Below are 24,690 nucleotides of genomic sequence, written 5' to 3'. Positions count from 1 at the left end.
AAGTTCGCTAGCCCTGCCACAGTCTTCCACTGCCTGCTGGGTTCGTTCAGGAAAACACTTCCAGAGGCATCCATCCACTTGAGGTCTGGGCTTGGCTGCTGCTGCGGGGCTGCTGCGAGCAGCTGCTAGGATCGTTGCCGTCTCGTTCTTGCCTCATTCGCGCTGCACAATAGCCCCGGCTGGGTGCACCTCATTAAGCCAGCCCGAGAGCCCCAGAGCAGGGCAGGCAGTGTGACAGCGCTGCCCCTTTGTAATGACCGTGTGATGGATGCAACCGAAGGGTGGGGTCTGGGTGGGTCAAAACTGTTAATGACAGTATGTATCATTCTGTCTGTCCTCCAGGAGAGGGAAGCCCCCTGCCTCCCCCTAGGTCGGACAGTCTCTCTCTCTCTCTCTCTCCCTCTCTCTCTCTCTCTCTCTCTCTCTCTCTCTCACACACACACACACACACACACACACACACTTCCCTCTTTCCCCACCTCCCTATGGGATTTTCTGCTGTTAGCGTTCAAAAAAGTATGAAAACCATGGTGTCATTTTCATCTGAACAGATATGGATAGCAAATTTATCCTTAAGGAAAGAGAAGATCCTAAAATCGAAAAGTACAGGCGGAAGGGGGAGTGGGGAGAAGAGCGGGGTGGGGCGGGGTCGGGGGCAGGTGTCTGGGACCTTCACTGGCCGATAGTTTACAGCTGTCAGCCAACTCGCGCCAGCACCTCCGCGCGGCTCCGAGAGGCACGGGACGGGCTTCCCCGCGCACCGCGTTCTCCCCAGAACCAACCTGGGGGCCGGGCTCAGGGGGAGGAGAGGGGATAGAACCCACCCGAGAGGACCCCGCCCGGGAGCAGACTGCAGGAGGCGTCCCGGCACCCGGACCGCGTGCGGCCGGTGGGGGAGGAAGCCTGCACCCCGACGCAAAGCCAGACCGGCCGGGCAGGGGCTGCCGGGGTGCTGGAGTGAGTGCCGGGTCCCAGACGGGCGGGGCGGGCCAGGGGTTCAGTCCCCGGCCGTTGGGTACCGCTCGGCCCGACGCCCCGTCCAGCTCGCTAGTTCTGCGCGGCTCCCTGGTCCGGCAACGCCGGCGCCGCAGGTGCGCCACTAAGTCTCGGCTTGCGGGACCCGACCCCGCCTCTTCCTCTCCCGTCCTGACAGCCTTGCCACCCCTCCCAGTCTCACTCCTTTCTCCGTCTCGCCCCTGCAGCCCCCAGAAGGCAGAAAGCACGTGAAAACGCCTCTCCTTTCGCCCCCTTTGTGGAGAGTCTTGAATCGTTGCTTCGCTGGCGCCCTATTGCCCCCTTGAAAACATCCGCGGATACTTTTTTACCAGTCACAGGCACTGATTTTTCAAGTATAGGAAAGCCTTACAGTCTATTTCTCTACGTGGACAAATAGACTGTTATTTTACACTCAGCTTTCCATTTCCAACTTACTGTGATGCTATCCACTCGATGTGTCTACAAAGCACCTGTTCCGAACATCCTGAGCGATTTCTCCAGAACCGCGTGGATGATACTTATTTATTTTTATTAGAGTTTATGGCTCCACTTCTCTGACACTGTAATCGACTTATGTATTTTCTTCACTGATGCCTTATAGCAGTTAAGAGAAAGCAAGAAGCAGAGAGAGAACAGGACCTTTATGTCTAATGAAGCATCTCTCCCTTTTTATGTCTGCTATTTATTTATTTATCACTTAAAATTTGTGTATATAGGTTGTGCAGGCTGTTCTAGGCCGTGGGAGAGCACTGAAGACGATTTTTATGCCACTCTTCAAAGAGCTTCTGATCCATAGGGAAAGCAAAAGAACCGGCAGCTTTTAATTGCTTCTGATAAGAAACCACTTTTAATGACAGGAAGGAGAGATCTTATCAGAGACTTTCAACATAGGAGAAAAAAGGGTGTGGTGTTGACTTTACGTGGTTCCTTCAGTTCTTATAAACCTTCAAGGGCACAAAAACCTTCCCCCTTTATAACCAATTACTTTTTACAACTCTTTACAATTCTATGATTTGAAGGTAGTACCAGACTTATGTTCACTTATTTCTTATAATAAAATAAAGGGGGGGAGGTTGGGGAGAAGACCAGTTGGAATTAGTGAGAATCTAAATTAACTGACTAATTAATTTATTGACTAACAGTAACACCGAGTTAAAACATGCTTAGAACTCCTTAAAGATAGACTTTAATGAGTAAGAATAAGAATTATATATTCTTAACAAAATAATTGTTTCCATGTAAACAGCTCTTTTAAGAACATAGAAAACATTTTTAAAAGACATTTCCTCTTACATTGTTTTACTAATAGTTTGCATAATGTACAAGTGCTGGTTCATAAAGACAGTTTTGAGTGGAGACAGAGCTTGAATGGCTTTTGTAGTATATTATTAATTATAAGTGTAATAATAAAGAATAAAAGTTTATGTTTTTCTTAAAACTAACCATTTCTTCAAGACCTAGATGGGCAAGACACTAAGGAATTTTAGCATATTCTCCTGGTTGAAGGCAACCAGGACATTTTTAAAAGAATAGCTCATTAGGTGGCTGGGTAAATTCCCCCCACACTCCCATGAGCTTTTCAACAGTTCTGAAGACATTCTGGAAAATAGTACTTTACTAAGTTCACTTTTCTCTGATCTCCCTGTCTGCTCCTCCAAACTAGAACAACTTTTAGGAGAGGAAAAATGGAAGGAATGAGAATGCTAACTAATGGAATAAAGGTGTTTTCCTTGACACTCTAAACAGACTAAAGAAATGAAGAATAAATTTGGAAATTGGGTCTTTTAATAAATGAAAATTTTAAGATGTGATAAAAATAGCTCCAGTAAATGTATGCATTAAATGTATTAACGCTGCAAAATATAAGACTGCACCTGGGAGAAGTTAACAGAGTTGGAGATTATTAAGATGTATCAACTCACTCAGCATTAATGAGAACTTGAGCCTAGTGTGGAAAACAGTTGTACTAAATTGGCAAGAACCATATACCTAAATGTAAATTGAAATTTTTCTAGAAGAGAAGGATATATCAAACACAAAGAAAAACTGTAGATATGTTAAAACAAAACAAACAAAAAAAGCTACCATTCTGCAAAAGTGTTTATCCTACCAAAATTTTCTAGTCCGTTCCATAATAACCTACATGATAGCATTAGTACACTCTGAAAAGAGGATGTTTAATACCCGAAGAAGATAATATGTTTTATTTTCTATTTTTATTAAATCTATTTTATTATGATTAGGGGCCTAATTTATTTTCCCTGTTGTACGTGGCAGGGAAAAATAGAGGACAAAATAGTTTCTTTGGCATACATCAAGAACTAGATAATAATCAATAAAAGCAAAACAAGTCTAGAAAATATATAGGCTAGGTATTATATAAGTAATTTACCATCTGTAAATCTCCCACCAGTGGGTAAATATTGAGAGTCATGCTAAGGCTTCAGTGACTGATGGAATACAGTGGTTAATCCCAAGTGACCCTGACTCTCCCCTTTTTGGGAACTTCTCAATGAGTTTTGTTACAAGTAAGGACAAGGTGATTGTGTAAGACTCCAATAAGGAATCTAAAGATTCTCCTGAATGCTGCCTTTTTAAGAGCAAGTTCAATACTCAGTCTGTGGGAAAGCATTATATTCATGCTGTTATGATTTCTTTAACCATGTTAGGTAGCAGGGTTTCTGGAGTCATATAGAAATTGGTTCCAATTCTTATAAACTGGATGACTTGGACAATTCTCTTAACCACTCTAGACTACACTTCTCTTTTTAGTAAAATTAAAAGATCAAGGATAAACTACTGTTGTGATGATTTAACGATACAGAGGGTGAAAACACACTGCCTAGTAAAGTGTAAGCACTATTGAGACAAACATTGTAATTGGGCTCACTCAACACAAATTCTCAACCTCCTTCCTCCTTGTCTTAAACGAATTTAGAGACTAGAAAGTTGAATATTTGATTTTCCAATTTTCCTTGCAGCTAGTCATGGCTGTTTGACACATTCCTGGAAAATTAAATGTTAATACATATTTGCTGAGGGGTCTTCTGGAAAAATTTGCTTTTTTGATGAAAGAGGAATAGACACAGCTACCACCACGTTTTCCCCCCTTTGCCCTACCCCCTTCTTCCTACTTGGATATTGTGTGATGGGGAGATGGAGCAGCCATCTGCATTTATGAAGCAATAAATCAAAGGGCAATCCTTGAAAGATGGTGGAGAAGAAAGACGGGAAGAACCTAGATTCCTGATGGCATATTTGAGCTGCTCAATTAGTCATGGACTGCCTAACTTTGGACTTTTTGTTTTATATGAAAAAACAAACTGTTCTTTATTTAATCTGTATTTAGCTGAATACTCTGTAACTTGAAGCTTTCCTAACTGACATATCTGCTACTGTTGTTGTGGTTTCCTGCCTGTAAATAAAATCTGCTTAATTATTCAAATGACTCTGGATATCAACCATTTTGAAGAATTCCAGGTAAAGTCTTCTCAGAGACTTCACACATAACCAGGTCACTAGTACTGGTGGGATAATCTGCTCGCTCACATTATAGAGCCAGGAGTAGGTTTTTAAGGACCATTTATTTGAGGAAATCCTGCAATTGACAATTCATTTTGAGGAAATCCCATAATTGTCCTATAATAGATTGAACTTAAAGTTTATTTAATCCAAATATCTTTCCCCCTTCCTTTCATAATAAAATATCTCTTTGCTTTTGTTTTCAAACAAACATATAGGTATAGTCACCTTGGAATGTATTCATATTACAATATTCAGAATACTCATGTTGGAAGCCTATAAACACCTACTTAATTGATGACTCCAGTTTACTGTCATAGCCAAAACAATTTTAAATGCCCCTTTTTAGGAATTATGTTCAGAATCTGAATCACAATTTTGGGGAATGCCAGCAATATCAACGAATATGTACTCTGAAGACTGAATTCGATTTTGGAGAATATCCAAAAAGTTGTTCAGAGTCAAATCTAGTAAATTAAGTAAGCAATCACAAACTGGATAATACACATTTTTGTTATTGTTAAAAGCAAACAATTAGGTATGTACACAAAATAATCAAATTTAAAATGTGTTGCAGCAATGATGGCATGGTTTAAATAAACATATGTCTTCCCAAGGTGACGGTTTTGGAGGTCCACACACTTGGTCACACGTGTTAGCTAAACTCATCAGTTTCATAGCTATGCTCAGTTGCAATTTCTTTGAATAAACCAGGTGTTTCCTTTTCATCGTTCCCCTTCCATTCTGTCATAAATTTCTTATTCTGAAACAGGTTCAGTGTTCATTTGATTCAAAGTTCACATAGTTCATTTTTGTACTATAATTTTACTATAGTTCTTTTTAAAAAAGTACAAATAGCAAGACAAAATAATATCACCAGTAAGATTTTGAATAAAACAGAATTTCATTTTAGCTCCAACCTTACTACTCACTAGCTGTGTAATTTGAGTGATTATTTAATCATTTAAGCCTATTTTTTATCTTTAAAATGAAGATAAAAATAGTACCTATCTTAGAGAGTTGTTATGAATATTAAATAATATATATGGGCTTTGTGTGTAATGATTGGGATATAGTGGGTGATCAGTAAGCATCACTTAGGATAATACCATGCCAGGCAAACAGTGAAGTCTTTGGAATACTTAAAAGGTAAATAATATTAGGCCATTTATAGGAGTTGCTACCAAGAACTGCATGAAATTCTACAATTCTAATTTTCAACAGTTTTGAAGCCATTCTGAAAAACATACATTTTACTAAGTTCACTTTTCCCTGATCTCCCTTTCAGGTCCTCCAACCTAGAACCACATCTATTAGGAAAGAAAAAATGGAAGGAATGGGTATGCTAACTAATGGAATAAAGCTGTTTTCTTTGGCACTTTGAAAAAAAGACTAAAGAAATGCACAATAAATTTATTATGAGTTAATTATGAGTTAATCATGGATAGTTAACATGGACTAATCTGGATATTTTATTATTTTGTTTGATGCAGTCCTGGTTTCAGTGTACGAATCTAGATAAAACACTTAACCTACCTAAGTCTCATTTCTTCAGTGTAGTGTAACTAATGTCTGTCTTCCCAGGGAAATGTTCTCAAAAAATAGGTAAGAATCCAGTAATTACTTCTTTACCCCTTGTAAGTAAAGAATAGAAAACTGGATGCATTTGCTAAGCACCAGGAAGTCACAATTAACTTGGAGTTTACAAAAGATCTCCAGAAGCATTTCATTACTTGGAGACCTAAGATAAAAAGACCTATTAGATAAGAAAGTGAAATATGAATATGCTTTTGAGTTATTCGATTGTTTGCTTCTAGTTAATTTTAACAAAATATAAAATAAAATTTTCTCATTTGACTCAACAAGACCTTCCCCTCACTGACCTAATTATAGTTGTATGGAGGAGGATAGAACATAGAAAGGTAGAGAGAGACAAGGGGAGAGATGAAAGAAAATCTTTCAATAGTTTTTGATTGACTAGAGTTTATTATGTTTTTAGGGTACCATCTCCAAAAGGAAATTAAATTTTTCAGAAAAAAGGGAAAATCAAAATTCTCTAAAAATTACTTAGATTTTAGATTTTTCTTATTTTACTAGAAGAGAAATATATCATGAATAATATATGTTATGCTATGCAGGAAATAGTTTATTCAGAAATAAAATTACATGTATGTTAAATTAAAAATTTTTTTTGATAGAAAGGACTCAACTGCAGACCAATGGCTCTCAAATTATCTGCAGACATCATCATCATCATCTGAAAAACTGTTAGAAATGCAAAATTATTGGGCCTCATCCCAGACTTACTGAATCAGAAACCGAAGTAGACCTAGTTAGTAATCTAAGTTTTAAGAAGCCTTCCAGGAGATCCTGATGCATATGAAAATTTGAGAACCACTGCTGCAGGCTTGAGCAAAGGAATATATTCTTTATAATGTGACTTTGCAGTTTCTCCCATCAAGAGAAGTCGTCTCTATCAACACCCTTGGAATCTGGGCTAGTTTTGTGAAGTGCTTTGACCAACAGAATGTGGCAGTACTGACAGTGTACCAGTTGTGTACCCTGGCCTCAAGAATTCTTTCATTTTTCCTCTCCTCTGGTACCCTGGCACTGCCATGTGTACAATCCCAGAATAGCCTATTCAAATATGAAAGCACATGGAGGAGAGCCCAGGTATCCCAGCTGAGGGCATCGGGACCAGGCTATAGCGAGTCAACTCCCAGACACGTGAGAGAACCCAGCCAAAATCAGGAGAGCTGCCTACAGAACCCACAGCCGATGCATGAGTAAGGCCAGCCAAGAGTGAAACTGCCCAGCTGACCCAGAGACCCATGAATAATAAGAGCTTACTGCTTTAAGACACTGAGTTTTGGGGTGGTTCATTATGCAGCAGTATGTTAATTGATACACCCTACCCAAAGTGTAGAATACATTCTATTCCAGTCCCTCTTTAAGAAGCTTCACACTGATAACACTTTAATGAGGTTAAGATATCACATTATTTGTGAGGTGTTAACACTTGCTTTATAAAGATCATTTTAAGAATTACCAAGCAAGTTATACACACCATTGCTAATTCTTACAGCAACCCTGCAAAGAAGTGGATATTACTATTAATAATATTCCATTTTACAGGTGAGAGTAATATAGGTTGAATAATTTACTCAGTGTCACACAGTAAGTGGTGGAGTTGATATTGGAGCCCATGTCTTTTAATCACCTGTATTTCCCACTCTGCTACAGTGTAGGAACCGGAAGGACTATAAATACCTCCCACCCCAAGTCTCTTATTTTGCAGATAAAGAAACCAATGAAGTGCAATAACTTGGCTAAAGTGATTCACAACATAAAGTTTTCAATCTTTAGAGTGCCGAATACTCACCTGTGATTGCAAAATTGAACACTGAGCAACGAGTCGTTTCAACGTGGGCCTCTAGAGAAAGCTTCATTTTTAAGTGAGCATAGTAGGTGATTCTGCTGCAGGTGGGCTAGGAATTATCCGAGAAAGGCTGGGTCAAATTAATCCTGGAGCCAGGACTCAAGTGAGGTCAACTTTAAACTACACCAGTGATTTTCACAAGATAGGGACGATTCCCTCTGGTGGTGTAGTGTGGGCAGAAGGCAGTTTGTAATAGAATCACCCTAAGGGGACTTTTCAGACCACCTGACAAACCCTCTCCCCACTCTCCCCAAATGAGAACCTTTGCTACAGTACACTACTGTCATTGCTGCATTTATGTTATCATCTCCAGCCTCCAGGTGTGTAGGGGTTAACAACGACAAAGGTTGAGAAGTGCTACTGCATTGCGTTGTGTTGCCTCAATTATTTTATCTGGCTAAATGTACTCACACAGTAAAATCTAATGAATAAAAGCTTCAGTGAGAATAGGACTCAGAAGTATTATGATTTGAACACAGTAAGTATAAAATGACGAGCTTGGGTCCTGCTCATACAGCTTTAAACCATTACCTGATGGTAGCCTGTAACTCCAATGCCACATTTAGGTAACACCTGTCTCAGGGCAGGGTAATATAAGGATCCCTATGTTTGAAGTTTTTAGCGTAGTATTGATTCAGTCTGTAGGTTTTTCTACTTTGACCATAATTTTCTCCTGCTTTGTTCTCCGTTTTCTTTGCTAATGGTTATTATTAAATCCTTATATTGTGCAATTAACTGACTGGTATGCCCATGCACAGATCTTGTCACCTGTCCTAGTGCTCAATACCTGCCTTTCGACTTCCCCGATATTAAACAAACACCTACCTGCCTAGGTATCTAATCATTTTTCGCTACAGGATTTACTTGCCAACTGTCCTTGTGTCTTGTCTGCTCTGCTTCCTTATCCCCCTTACATTTTCCCCAAGAAGACAAAAGATGGAGATCTTTCCTTGGAATGCCTATCTTTTGAATAATGAATCTCTTGCCTTGTTTCTATGTTCAGACACCCAGTCTTTTTGTGCACTGCAGTCTCTCTCATTGCAGCTGTTTCACCCACCACCCAGGTCTTAGAAATGAATGGTAGGGAGAGGAAAGTGAAACATGAGTTACTTGCCTGGTCCTGGAAAGGCAGTGTAGTATAGGTATATAGCAGAGAGTGCCCTTTTTGTTTTTTTTGTTTTTTTAATAACAGAATTTTATTTATTTATTTATTTATTTATTTATTTATTTATTTATTTATTTATTTATTTATTTTTGGCTGTGTTGGGTCTTTATTTCTGTGCGAGTGCTCTCTCCAGTTGCGGCAAGCGGGGGCCACTCCTCATCGCGGTGCGCGGGCCTCTCACTATCACGGCCCCTCTTGTTGCGGAGCACAGGTTCCAGACGCGCAGGCTCAGTAGTTGTGGCTCACGGGCCCAGCTGCTCCGCGGCATGTGGGATCCTCCCAGACCAGGGCTTGAACCTGCGTCCCCTGCATTGGCAGGCAGACTCCCAACCACTGCGCCACCAGGGAAGTCCCCCCCCCTTTTTGTTTTTTAAATTCTATGGTTTATGAGGCAAAGTTACCCAACAGGAGCAGTAAGATGCCGACAGGGAGCAAGTTGCTCTAGACAGCTACTTTATGTTTTGCCTAAGGATCCATGGAAATTCTGCCCTGTATCCATGGAAATTCAGAAGCATGGTCCAGGGAGAAAGTTTGTGCTATGTCTTCACCTTTTATTTACTGAATTAGTTGTCTATTGTTGCTGCAACAAATTACCACAAGCACTGGCTTAAAACAACACAATAGAACAACACAAAACTTTGTAGGTCAAAAGCCCAGGTCTTATCGGGCTAGGATCAAGTTGTTAGGAGGGCTGCATTCCTTCTGGAGGCTCTGGGGAAGAATCTGTTTCATTGTACTTGTCTAGCTTCTTGAGGCTGCCTACATTCCTTGGCTGCTGGCCCCTTGCCGTCTTCAAAGCCAGTGATGGTGGTGGAGTCTTTCTCACGTTGTATCCCTCTGGTACTGACTCTCCTGTTTCTCTCTTTCACTTATAAGGACTGTTATGATTACATTGGGCCCACCTGGATAATCCGCATACTCTCCCCATCTCAGGGTCATCTGATTAGCAAACAATTCCATTTGCAACCTTAATTCCCCTTTGCTATACATTTACAAATTTTGGGGGTTAGGACATAGACATCTTAGGGGAGGGCCATTATTCTGCCTATCACATCTGTGTAGTGAAGAAACAAATTTCTCATGGTAAACAAGTATCTGTAACGATATCTATTCACTAGGATTTACAAAGACAATATACAAGTAAAACTGTCACAGGCTCTTTGACTTTAGGGAATTCATGTAGTGCACTGAAAATTCTAAGGAGATTGAGAAGGAAATTGTTATGCAGTTAGTAGCCTATAGGAATGTATGTTTTTAAAAGCCTGTGTTGTTCTAGAGTTCATGTTCTGTGAGTATTGTTTTTAACCTGAAAGCATCACACCTATGTATATGAGGAGAACATCTGTAAAAACGAGCTTCCCCCAAAGAAATGGGGACCAATTCAAATGGGTGCAGGAATAATGAGAAGCCACAGAAGATGGCTTTGTAAAAGTAGAAGCAGTTGTTTTGAATTCTTATTATAATGTAATAGTTCCACTCTCCAACTTCATCATTTTCTGTGGCTCCAACCCTGGATCCCATCTATGCTGTTGATTTAGAAGCCAAGTCAGTAATTTAAGTGTTAGGACTTATTCTGCATGCTAAAGTCTGTTTACAGAATCAAAAGGATTTTCAAATGGAAGCGCTTATCTGGAATTTGGAGATGAGATCTATCCAAGTGCACAGAAAATCTTAAGTCTGAGAAATAATTAAATTACAACATTGTTTCTATTGAGCTCAACATCAGTTTATTAAAAAAAATTAAATGTCTCCCCTTTTTTATCTTTCCTGTTCATTTTTAAAAGAAGAATTACTTTATTGATTTTGTAAATGTAACACTTGCTTATTTTAATGAGTTTAAGTCATGCAGAAAAGTAAAAAGAGCTTTTTAAAAAAATCACCCTAAATCCCTTTTAACCATTATTAGCACACAATGCTTGCTATTTTTATAAATAAGTAATGAATTAGAAAGAAGCCAAGTGAAGCTGAAATGAATTGGAATGGATTGCTAAACTTCAAATAAATGTTGTATCCGGTACAGAGTATATTATCTCTTAAGAGATCCCTCTAAAATTAAGAAGAGATAACTGAAAACATTAAAATGTTGAAATCATAGCTTTAAAACCTACACATTTCAGTTGTAGATGGCATCCATTGTTTCCCTGCTCTGAAAGATGAAGACATTAGCTTCTCTCTTTGCCCCTTTTCCCACCTCTCAATCTTTGTATTTATATTATTATTTATATATTGACAAGGTTTTTACATTTACATTCTGTTTTATAATTAGATATATTTTAAATTGATTCAATGTTCACTCAAGACTTTTCATGTGTTTCCTCTTTATTTTTCCATCATCTCTTAAGTAGTTGGATTTCATTAGCAAGTAGTGTGTGTTCCTCTGTTTTTTGGTTTATGTTTTGTGTTGGTTTTAGTGAAGAAGTGTGCATGGGTGTTGTATTCTGCAGACTTCTTTCATGTTTGAAAACATCTACCTGTTCTACATATTGCTGTTGTATACCTTGTATACATGTATACTTTGTGTATTTTGGATGTTTATATTACTGTTATATTTCTTTACTCCAAAATTTCTTTTTTTTTAAAAAATATATTTATTTATTTATTTTTGGCTGCATTGGTTCCTTGCTCGTTGCAGTGCATGGGCCTCTCATTGCAGTGGCCTCCCTTGTTGCGGAGCAGGGGCTGTAGGCACGTGGGCTTCAGCAGTTGTGGCATGAGGGGCTCAGCAGCCGCGGCTCATGGGCTCTACAGCACAGGCTCAGTAGTTGTGGTGCACAGGAGGCATGTGGGATCTTCCCCGACCAGGGCTCAAACCCATGTCCCCTGCATTGGCAGGTGGATTCTTAACCACTGCGCCACCAGGGAAGTCCCCAAAATTTCTTAGATATTTTCCAATGGCTTCTGTTACTGAATGTTACTGTGGAATAACATGAGACTAGCATGGATATTTCCCTTTGTTGGAGATTTGCTCTGCTTTTTTGGGTGCCTGAAGAATTCTTTATCCTTGAGGACTGGTAATCTAACCATGGATTTATCTCAGAGTTGAGTTTTCCTAATCAAAACATATGCTTCTTTTCAATCTACAGATTAAAGTTTTTTTTTAAAATTTATTTATTTATTTTTGGGTGTGTTGGGTCTTCGTTTCTGTGTGAGGGCTTTCTCTAGTTGCGGCGAGCGGGGGGCCACTCTTCATCGCGGTGCGCGGGCCTCTCACTGTCGTGGCCTCTCTTGTTGCGGAGCACAGGCTCCAGACGCGCAGGCTCAGTAGTTGTGGCTCATGGGCCTAGTTGCTCCGCGGCATGTGGGATCTTCCCAGACCAGGGCTTGAACCTGTGTCCCCTGCATTGGCAGGCAGACTCTCAACCACTGCGCCACCAGGGAAGCCCCAGATTAAACTTTTGCTACAATTCAAAGAAAGTTTCTTCTTAATTTTTAACAAAATTACATCTTTGTGGGTACATTGCTGTGTTCCTCTGAGTTTTCTACCTAAGAGACACTGCTCTGTTGCATGGAATTTTTCACTCCTCCATGTCTATTGCCTTCTTTCCAATTTCTTAATTTCTTTATTTTTCATTTGCATTTCTATGATTATCTCAGGTCTTTCTTGCTTTTAATATTTATTATTAGTTCTTTAATAATATTGTTTCAGTTCTCTACTTCCTTAGGTTTGCAATCCCTCTTTTCTTCATTCTGCTGTTTTATAATTCATTTTTGAATTTGTGTTTTTGTTTTTCTTAAGTTATTCTAAATGGCAAAGCTGTTGCAGAGAACTTAATTCATTTTCTTGCATTATGTTTTTTCTAGGCTTGGTTCAATGTCAGTCTTTAATATACTTTTCCTCCCTTCCTAATGTGTTTGTATTATTGCCTGCTATTTATTTTCATTGTGCATGTGCATGGGGATCTGTCCAGACCTGCATTTGTTTTCCTGTAATTAAAGGAATGCTTTGACAACTTGCCGCCTTAACTAAGACCAGCTTGCTTTCTCCTCTTATAAATAGTTGATGGCTAGGGATTTAGTGTTCTAGATTTTTTTTTTTTTTTCCTAGACCAAGAAGGCAAAGTGAGGAAGAAGGAGAACTCAAGATTATGTGAACATCTGGGTTCTGCTATCACTTCACACATTTTATTAAAGGTCTTCTACCAGGGTTCATTGCTCCTGCTTGGGCAGTGGTGGTGTATTTCACTCTTACTGGGGAATTTACTTGCAATTAGGGTGGTCTCTTAATTCTGAGTGTAGACCTCACCTCTTTCAAAGAGAGAGCCCACGTCATTCACTTTCTTTGTATTATCTCCTTTTCCTTAGCAATCATTTCCACTACTCTCCAGTCAGGATAAAGAAAAGAGAAAGTTGCCCACTTCTGATGGTACTTTTCCTATTGAATGAGATCCATTAGCCTGTATTCTGGCCTTTCTTAACTCTCTTTGTGCCAAAGGTGATAGAGATACTTCTCTGATGGGTAATGATGCTTCTGACTTGGTAGATAAATATGATTATTTCTGGGTTTTAGTTGGTGGCTCATTTTGCTCCTACTCTAAGCTATGTCATCAACTTAACTTCTTTCAGCTATAAATGTAATATTTATGTCTCCTGTCTGCCTACACCTTGTGTTATTTTTCATTTTCCCCCCTCAGAAAACAGGTAGGCTGGAAAGACCCCCTCAGAGACCTCAACAGTATAGTTCAGGTGGGGATAGGGCAGATTGGAGGTTGATGTTGAGAGATACATCATGCTGTCTTCCAAAATCCTCTACTTATTTTGTTGGCTATCTTTTTTTTAAAATGCCCTTAGGCTATGCCCCTTTTCTTGTATATATGACATTTTTGGTCTGGTCTTTACTATTTTTTGTAGTCAGTTCTATAATTTAATTTCATTTGACTATCCTTACATGTGAGTCTGAAATCATTTTTTTTTCTTTTTAATTAACTTTAATTTTTTAAATAGGCAATACACAGTACAAAATGCAAAATACACAAATGTGTATATAGTGAGAAGTAAGTATTCTACCTATTCTTGTCTTCCATCTATATGGATGCTTTCCCTAGAGGCCATTACAGTTACCAATTCTAGTGTAAATCTCCAGAAATGAATGATTTCTGTGTATACAGAATACATACATATCTGTGTGTATATATATATATATACGTATGCATAAATATTATTTTTAGTTTTTTAAATGAAAACAATAGCATACAGCATGTACAATTTTATACTTTTTAAAAACTTATTATATCTTGAAGGTAGTTCCATATACAAACATATACAACTGCTGCATTCTTTTTTCTTTTCTTTTTTTTGGTGAATGATTTATTTAAAATACAAAAGAATTTATGGAATGTACGGCTTGGTTTTATTTATTTATTTATTTATTTACCATCTTTATTGGAGTATAATTGCTTTACCATGGTGTGTTAGTTTCTGCTTTATAACAAAGTGAATCAGCTATACATATACATATATCCCCATATCCCCTCCCTTTTGACGTATTCTTTTTAATTGTGCACAATGTTTTATTTTATATCAATGCATAATTATGTCACTCAGACTCACAAGATATAATTAATGGGCATAATCTTCCCCTGCCCCTAAGGTGGAAGCTTGGGCAGATCCCCATGACTTTTTTGCTCCCTTTTAGGAAATTATATAGTCCTATACCCACTTTGTCACAGAGACTGAATTCAGAAATCAGAATGCACTGTCTTAGAGATTATTCAAAATTCAGAGGTAATCAATTAGAAATTGATTTAACACACCAAGCTTAAGGGAAACAGGGTTGTTTTGATGTGAAACTCTTCTTCCTTATGGAGCCCCTTCAACCCCCTTCCCCTAACCACTTGAAATTTGCTAGTTTCTGAGCCCTCCAGGGAAAGGCAAGACATTTGGACTGATCCCTTTCAAGCTGCGTTTCCTCATGCCCTCTAGACCAGACATATTTTTAAAGTGGACTTTCTAGTGGGTTTTTCAGAGGTTCCCTGCAGGGTCCCACCAAACATGACCCTCTTGACATGGGCCATGTACCTTTTCTTTCATCAGGCCCCTTCCTATCCTGCCTCAACTTACCTTTCCCTGGAGGCAGTTCACCCTACATAGTTATTCAATGATGGGTCCCCTCACCCTCTGCCAGTTTCTAGATGCCCTCTTAGGCCAAACTAAAAATGGCCCCAGTGTGGTTCTTTATTTAATGTCCATAGCTGGTCCATAGAGAATCATATCTTTTCCCCTGACAGTTTTGGGACTGTGGTCTACTCTTAACACAGCAGAACTCTCTTGGCTTTATCATCAAGTGGCTGGTTAGCCCCCTTTTTATACCCTCTGAACTTCTCAGCTCCCATGGGGTCCTCTACAGGGAACACATCTCAAGCTCTCCCACCAGCCTCAATGAAAGCTCCTTTCTAGTACTTTGCTGAACTACAATGGTGTCTGAGGCAAAAGGAAGATGTGTACCCCTATAATAGTTAACTAAATGTCCTCCTATGTTTTGAACCAAGTGAAAGAAAGTTAAAAGCTTCCCCTTGTGACTATATATAAAGCCTCACTTTTGTCTATTGTGTTTGCACACTTTTGCCAACCCACATAAACATGCCCAGAGGGAAGAACACAATGGTTGTGCTGGCCTGGAATGAGGGCTGTTTAGAAATGACTCTTCCCTTGCACAACAATGCAAGATCCTAAAACAAACAAACAGCTTATCTTTATTTAAAAATTTGATTTTTTTGTTTGTTTTTTTAGATGCCACCAGAATATGTAGTTTTCAGTCCATTTTTTATTTTATTTTATTTTATTTTTTGGCTGCGCCGCACAGCTTGCAGGATCTTAGTTTCCTGACCAACCAGGGATCGAACCTGTGCCCTCATCAGAGAAAGCACGGAGTCTTAAACACTGGACTGCCAGGGAATTCCCAGAAATTTTGTTCAATGTGGATTGGTTTTGCATTAATTTTGATTTTTAAAAAATCTTGCATTAACTATTATTTATCTTGATTACTGTTTTTGGCATCCTCTTAAATTTTTAAAATAATAGCTTTATTGAGATATAATTCACATCATAGAATTTATGTATTTAAAGTGTACAACTGAATGGATTTTAGTATATTCTCAGAGTTTTTAACCATCACAATTTTAGAACACTTTAATCACCCCCCAAAAAACACATTAGCAGTCACTCCCACTTTCTCCACAGCCCTAGGCAACCACTAGTGTACTTACTGTCTCTATTGATATACCCAAGAGAAATGAAAACATATGTCCACACAAAAATGTTCATTGCAGCATTATTCATAATAGCCAAAAGATAGCTCCCTTAAGTTTTGCATTTGGCCCTTCTCCTTCCTTGAGCTGAAAGAGGGAAAATCCCTCATTCTTTCCCCTTCATATCAGTGCAAAACTTCTCTCCAAAAAAATCTCTTCACAAAAGCCTCTCTCTTTCCATACTCTGAGTTTTTTTTTTTAAGTACAGTTGATTTGCAATATTGTGTTAGTTTCAGGTGTACAGGACAGTGATTCATTTTTTGCCAGATTATATTCCATTATAGGTTATTACAAGATATTGGGTATAATTCCTTGTGCTATGCAGTAAATCCTTGTACTTATCTATTTTACGTACAGTATTTTTTATCTGTTAATCCCTTACTCCTAACTTGTTCCTCCCCAATTCCTCTCCCCTTTGGTAACCATAAGTTTGTTTTCTAGATCTGTAAGTCTGTTTCTATTTTGTATATAGGTTCATTTATATTATTTTTTTGGTTCCACGTATAAGTGATATCATATAGTATTTATCTTTCTCTGATTTATTTCACTAAGCAATTATTCTCTAGGTTCATCCACATTGCTGCAGAAGGCATTATTTCATTATTTTTTATGGCTGAGTAATAGTCCATTATATATATATACATATATATATGTATATATACACACATATGTATATATCACATCTTCTTAAGCCAGTCATCTTTTGATGGGCCCTTTGGTTGCTTCCACATCTTGGCTATTGTAAATAGTGCTGCTATGAACACTGGGGTGCATGTATCTTTTCAAATAAGGGTTTTCATTTTTTCTAGACATATACCCAAGAGTGGAATTGCTGGGTCATATGGTAGTCCTATTTTTAGTTTTCTAAGGAATCTCCGTACTGTTTTCCATAGTGGCTGCACCAATTTATATTCCCACCAACAGTGTAGGAGGGTTCCCTTTTCTCCACATCCTCTGCAACATTCATTATTGGTAGACTTTTTTTTTTCATATTGGCATTTTTTTCTCATTTATTCCATTAAGTTTTTAAAAATAATGACTGTTATTATTGAGTAAATCAAACGGCTAATCTTGAGAAACGCTTGGTAAATTTTTTTAAATGGGTCAAAAATCCCTTTTGGTAGGCATTTTGATGATAGCCATTCTGACAGGTATAAGGTGATACCTCATCATGGTTTCGATTTGCATTCCAATAATAATTAGTGCTGTTGGACATCTTTTCATGTACCAGTTAGCCATCTGTATTTCTTTGGAAAAATGTCTATTCAGGTCTTCTGCCCAATTTTTGATTGTGTTGTTTGTTTTTTTGACATTGAGTTGTACGAGCTGTTTGTATGTCTTGGATATCAACCTCTTATCAGTTGCATCATTTGCAAATATTTTCTTCCATTCTGTATGTCATCTTTTTGTTTTATTGATGGTTTCCTTTCCTGTGCAAAAGCTTATAAGTTTGATTAGGCTCCATTTGCTTAATTTTGCTTTTATTTCTTTTGCCTTGGGAGACTGGTCTAAGAAAGTATTGCTACAACTTATGTCAAAGAGTGTTCTGCCTATGTTCTCTTCTAGGAGTTTTATGGTGTCATGTCTTATATTTAGGTCTTTAAACCATTTTTTGAGTTTATTTTTGTATATGGTATGAGGGAATATTCTAATTTTATTGTTTTACATGTAGCCGTCCAGCTTTCCCAGCACCACTTGTTAAAGAGGCTATCTTTCCTCCATTGTATATTCTTGCCTCATTTGTTTTAGATTAATTGATCATAGTGTGGGTTTAATTCTGGGCTCTCTAAGTTATTTTTATACCTTGATCTGGCTGAGGCATCCACCAGTCTTGAAATTGGCTCTGAGTAGGTAGTGAAGAAGTAGTATGGTCTTTAGGTCTTTGAGAAATATACTCTAGAAATCAGCTGGCTTGGTTCACATCTTGGTCTTGCCAGTTACAAGTGAAATTACTTAAATTCCCTGAACTTCAATTTCCTCATCTGTAAAATTGAGATACTAGCATTATGTTCCTCATGAAGTTCCTGTAAGGTTTAAAAGAATTAACTCATATAAAGTGCTTGTTAGTAATGCCAGTTTAAATGTTAGTGGTTATTTTTAATTTTTTTATTGTGGTAAAAAACACATAAAATTTAGCATCTCAACCATTTTCAAGTGTACAGTTCAGTGGTGTTTATTTACATTGTTATGAAACAGATCTCCAGAACTTGTTCATCCTGTAGGACTGAAAGTCTATACCTACTAAACAACAACTCCCCTTTGCTTCCTGTCTGTATTCCCTGGTAACTACCATTCTACTTTCTATATATATCAATTTGACAACTTTAGATACCTCATATATCATATAAATGAAATCATACAGAATTCATCATTTTTGGACTTATTTCACATAGCATAATATCCTCAGGGTTCATCTCTGTGGTAGTATATGAAAGAAATTCCTTCCTTTTTAAGGATGCATAGTATTCCATTGTATAGAATGGAATGGGTTCCATTTGGGTTGCTTCTATTACTTGGCTGTTGTGAATAGTGCTGCTATGAGCACAGGTGTGCAAATATCTCTTCAATACCCTGCTTTCAATTCTTTTGACTATATACCCAGAAGTGGGATTGCTGAGTCATATAGTAGTTCTATTTTTACTTTTTGAGGAACTCCCATGTTGTTTTCCATAGTGATTGCAATCATTTTACAATCCTACCAACGGGGTACAAGGGTTCCAACTTCTCCAAATCCCCCCCAATATTTGTTATTTTCTGTTTTTCCTAATGGGTGTGAGGTGATATCCCATTGTGGTTTTGATTTGCATTTCTCTGATGATTATTACGCTGAGCATCTTTTCATACGGTTGTTGGCAATCTATAGATCATCTTTGGAGAAATGTCCATTCAAGTCCTTTGCCCATTAAAAAAAAAAAATTATTTATTTATTTGGCTGCGCCGGCTTTTATTTGTGGCATGCGGGATCTAGTTTTCCCACCAGGGATTGAACCTGGGCCCCCTGCATTGGGAGCGCAGAGTCTTACCCACTGGACCACGGGGGAAGTCCCCTTTGCCCATTTTTTAATTGTGTTATTTGATTTTTTGTTGTTGAGTTTTAGGAGTTCTTCATATATTCTGAATATTAACACCTTTTCCAATATATAGTTTGCAGATATTTTCTACCATTTCTGTAAGGTGCCTTTTCACCATGTTGACTGTGTTCGCTGATGAACAAAAATTTTTAGGTTTGATGAAGTCATTGTTTTTTAATGTGTTTTGTAAATTCAACATGTAACAACTTGTTTTTTGAACTTTGTATATACCTTGGTGGAAACTTCAGTTTTAACATCTTGTAATATTTATCTGGCTTGTTCCTTATTGATGGACATTTAAGTTTTTTCCAATATTTCACTATTACCAACAATTCTGTACTTCTTTTTACATGTGTCATTTTTCATCTATGCAAGCACATCTGTAGAAAAAATGCCTAGAAGTGGAATTGCTAAGTAAAATGATTTATACTTTAAAAATTTTGATAACGTATATCAATTTACACCCCAACCAGCATTTTATGAAAGTACCTATTTTCTGACACACAGGACAATACAATACAGTGTGTACTCAACTTTCCTGATTTGTCATTCTGATAAATTTTTAAAATTATATCTTATTATTTTAATTTGCATTTCTTTTACTATAAGGGAAAGTAAAATCATTTCATAAGGACTATTTGTTTTTCTATTCTGTGAAGTTATCCATGGGCAAATATTTATTTATTTGTTTGCTTATTTATTGGTTTTCCCCTAATACTGTAAGCTTTATGAAGGCAAGATATTTAGCTGCTCTGGACAAAGATTTGTCCCAGCTGCCTAGAATAGTGCCGAGCACCAATTGACTCTGAATAAATGTTTGTTGAATGAATGAATTAGTGTTCAACAATAATGATGGTAAAGAATGTATTTTACTTGTCCCTGATTTAATGAGAATGCTTTTATTGTTTCCCCATTAAGTCCAATGCTGTGTAGTTGGCATTTAAAATTTACTTAAAACCTGTTTTGTTTAATTCAATGAAAGGATTTTTAAAAATTGACATTTAAAAACTTTGTTAGCTTACTGGTTTAATTATTTTTTAATTAAAAAATTTGTTTTCTCGGCAGTTTTGCCCATGCAGATGAAATAGTATTAGTATTTGAGCCTTAATAATTGTACGACCGAAGTTGAGCGTTTAGCTTTGCATCCTGTCATCATCTCATTGCTTTTTTTCCCTCAATACCTCTTTGTATAGCTCTACTTTGAATTTAACACCTACACAGAGAAGTGCACAAAATGCAAATGTATAGCTCAGTGACTTAACACAAAGTGAAACCCATAAAAGCACTTTCCAGGTCAAAAAATAGAACAGCACCAAAGCATCAGAAGTGTCGATTGTGTCCCTTCCCAGTCACTATTGCCTCTGCCCACTATCCTGACTTCTAACATTATCATTTAGTTGTATTTGCTTTATATATATATATACATTTTAAAATTAGTAGCATGAACTTTACCATTTACCATTTATTTTTATATTGTGCAATCCCATTTTTTTAAAAGACTTTTTTTCTTTCTTTTTTTTTTTAATTTTATTTATTTATTTATGGCTGTGTTGGGTCTTCGTTTCTGTGCGAGGGCTTTCTCTAGTTGTGGCAAGCGGGGGCCACTCTTCATCGCGGTGCGCGGGCCTCCCACTATCGCGGCCTCTCTTGTTGCGGAACACAGGCTCCAGATGCGCAGGCTCAGTAATTGTGGCTCACGGGCCTAGCTGTTCTACGGCATGTGGGATCTTCCCAGACCAGGGCTCGAACCCGTGTCCCCTGCATTAGCAGGCAGATTCTCAACCACTGCGCCACGAGGGAAACCCTGCTTTATATTTTATACAAATGAAATCATACAATATGTATTCTTTTGTTCAATATTATAAAATCCATCCATGTTGTTACTTATAGATGTAGGTCGTCCATTTTTATTGTCGTATTATGGTATTTCACTCTGGGATTATACTACTTCCAGAGTTCCCAATCCCCCCTCCCTGCCCCCAAAACAGGGATAATTGTAATGTTCCATTTGCTCCTTTTCCCCTTCCCCACAGAGAGTTTTCTGGCTCCTTTTCTATTGCTAAACATGATAATTTCCTCTTTACTTTTATTCTTGACTTTTCAAGGCCTCTATTTTTCCTTAGCCTTTCTGTTCTTAATCACCTTATCCTTGTTCCATTCTTTTTTTCTTTTCTTCATGAACCCGCTTTCTCCTCCACCATCTAATGCAAAATACTATGACGGAAAACAAAACACAGCATTCATGAGTTAAAGAACTATACAAATGAACTGTGAATTTTTATTTTTTAATTTGTTGAAAATACATTGATCACAGAAATATAAATTTAGAATGGTGTTTCTTTTTCTACGACTTTAAGAAATATGGGTTAGTTATTTTTAGCTTAATTCTTTCAAGTTTGAAGTGTGTCCATCAAAATATTTAATAAAAATGATTTTTGACGATGTAGGAGAATTGAAGCAATATAGAAAACAAATGTATCTTATTTATATAAATATAATTAGATGCTTAAAGATATGATTCACAAAAAGTGAACTATTCCTTTAGGGGGATGTCTTACATTATCTTTTTGCTGAAACTTAAACTGAAAATAAATAATTCAAAATACTTGTGTTACCATTTGGCAGTAGTCTAACTTACACACTGACAGACTGACTGACTGGAATTTAAAGGGAGAAAATAATTCCTTTTGATAAATCATTAGTAATGGAATTGTTTACATTAGATATCATAAAGTAATAATTCACCTCATAAATAAAATGGACTGTGGAGAGTACTTTAATGAATATTGACTTACACGACTTTTTTTTAAAGCTATCTTTATTTATTTATTTTCGGCTGCGCTGGGTCTTCATTGTGGTGCACAGGCTTCTCTAGTTGCAGCGCACAGGCTTCTCTAGTTGCGGCACGCGGGCTGTAGAGCTCGTGGGCTCAGTAGTTGCAGTATGTTGGCTTAGTTGCAGTATGTGGGATCTTAGTTCCCCAACCAGGGGTAGAACCTGGGCCGCCTGCATTGGGAGCGTGGAGTCTTAACCACTGCACCACCAGGGAAGTCCAAGAGACTTTTTCTAAGTGTAGTGAATGTTATATCAATATGATTCCTAGCAAATGTTTAGAATAATTGATGAGTAACAAATATAATTATATATATTATAATTATATAAAATATATAAATACTTATGATATTGTATAATTACACAAATACATTTATATATTATAAAACATAATTATACAGTAACATTAATTAAAATTAATCCTATTGATATATTAATAAATCAATATATAATTACTATAGTTAAAATAGTTAATACTTAATAATGAAAACATTCGTGGGGATATCTTAACAAACAGATCCTTCATTTGATTTCATTACTTTATGAACATAATGTCAATTGAAAGAGGTAATCTTTTTTATTTGAGATATATGATAAGGGACAGTGATTCAAAATGCCTTTGCTTATATACTTTTGGTTCATGTTCTCAGATTGGACCCTTCCTGTTTTATAGAAAATAGATTTCTTTTTTAACTCTGATTTTCCTTATTTTATCACTGTAAAGACTGAACCTTATTTCAGGAGACCTTGCCCCAAGTTCTGATTTTTCAATGCACTACCTGTGTGATCCTGATCAAGCAGTGACTTCTCCAAGGGCCAGTCATATAGTGATAATTCCCACCTCTTTTAATATTTATTTAAAAATAATTATAATATTTATCATGAAAGGTTTTCCTAGAAACTCACTAGATATAAGAATTTTTATTATCAATAATGATATTTCAATAGTTACAAGTTCTAAAATCAAATGATTGGCATAAACACATTAAAAACTAATCTTTCTGCTTTTGTTTTGAATCTTTTTTTCTTTGACTTTTGGTCACTCAAAACAACAAAAGCAACAAAAAGAACAATGATGACAGCTAGGCCTCTTGGCCCAGTCACCCAAGTTGTGAATATAAACGAAAAGTTCTTGAAGGAAATTAAATGTGCTACTCCAGTGAACATATGAATAAGGAAGCAAAACAGTCTTATTTCTGATATAGAAAAAGGTCTGGATAGAAGATCAAACCAGCCACAACATTCTGGATAGAAGATCAAACCAGCCACAACATTCCCTTATGCCAAAGCCTAATCCAGAGCAAGGCCCTAACTCTCTTCAGTTCTCTGAAGGCTGAGAGAGGTGAGGAAGATGCAGAACAAAAGTTTGAAATGAGTATATGTTGATTGATGAGGTTTAAGGAAAGAAGCCATCTCCATAACATAAAAGTTCAAGGTGAAGCAGGAAGTGCTGATGTAGAAGCTACAATACATTATCCAGATGATCTGGCTAAGATAATTAACAATGGAGGCTACACTATACAATAGATTTTCAATGTAGGCAGAAGAGCCTTCTATTGGAAGAAGATGCCATCTAGGACTTACATAGCTAGAGAGGAAAAGTCAACGCCTAGGTTCAAAGCTTCAAAGGACAAGCTGACTCTCTTGTTAGGGGCTAATGCAGCTGGTGACTTTAAATTGAAGCCAGTGCACATTTACCATTCTGAAAATCCTAGGGCCTTTAAGAATTATGCTAAATCTACTCTGCCTGTGCTCTACAAATGGAACAACAAAGCCTGGTTGACAGCACATCTTGTTACAACATGGTTTACTTAATATTTTCAGCCCACTGTTGAGATCTAATGCTTGGGAAAAAAGACTCCTTTCAAAATATTACTGCTCATTGACAATGCACCTGGTCACCCAAGAGCTCTGATAGAGACGTACAAAAAGATTAATGCTGTTTTTATGCCTGCTAACAACGCATCCATTCTGTAGCCCATGAAATAAGGAGTAATTCAGACTTTCAAGTCATTATTTCAGAAATACACTTCATAAGGCCATAGCTGCCATAGATAGTGATTCCTCTGATGGATCTGGGCAAAGTCAACTGAAAACCTTCTGCAAATGATTCACCATTCCAGATACCATTAAGAACATTCATGATTCATGAGAAGAGGTCAAAATAACATTAACAGGAGTTTGGAAGAAGCTGATTCTAAACTTCATAGATGACTTTGAAGGGTTTGAGACTTCAGGTGGAGGAAATAACTGCAGATGTGGTGAAAATAGCAAGAGAACTTGAATTAGAAGTGAAGTCTGAAGATGTGACTGATTTCCTGCAATCTCCTGATAAAAATTTGAACCTAGGAGGAGTTGCTTCTTACGGATGAGCAAAGAAAGTGGTTTCTTGAGATGGAATCTACCCCTGGTGAAGACACT

The sequence above is a fragment of the Balaenoptera ricei genome, chromosome 6 (assembly GCF_028023285.1).
Source record: "Balaenoptera ricei isolate mBalRic1 chromosome 6, mBalRic1.hap2, whole genome shotgun sequence".
NCBI lineage: Eukaryota > Metazoa > Chordata > Mammalia > Artiodactyla > Balaenopteridae > Balaenoptera > Balaenoptera ricei.
This window is presented reverse-complemented; position numbering follows the sequence as displayed.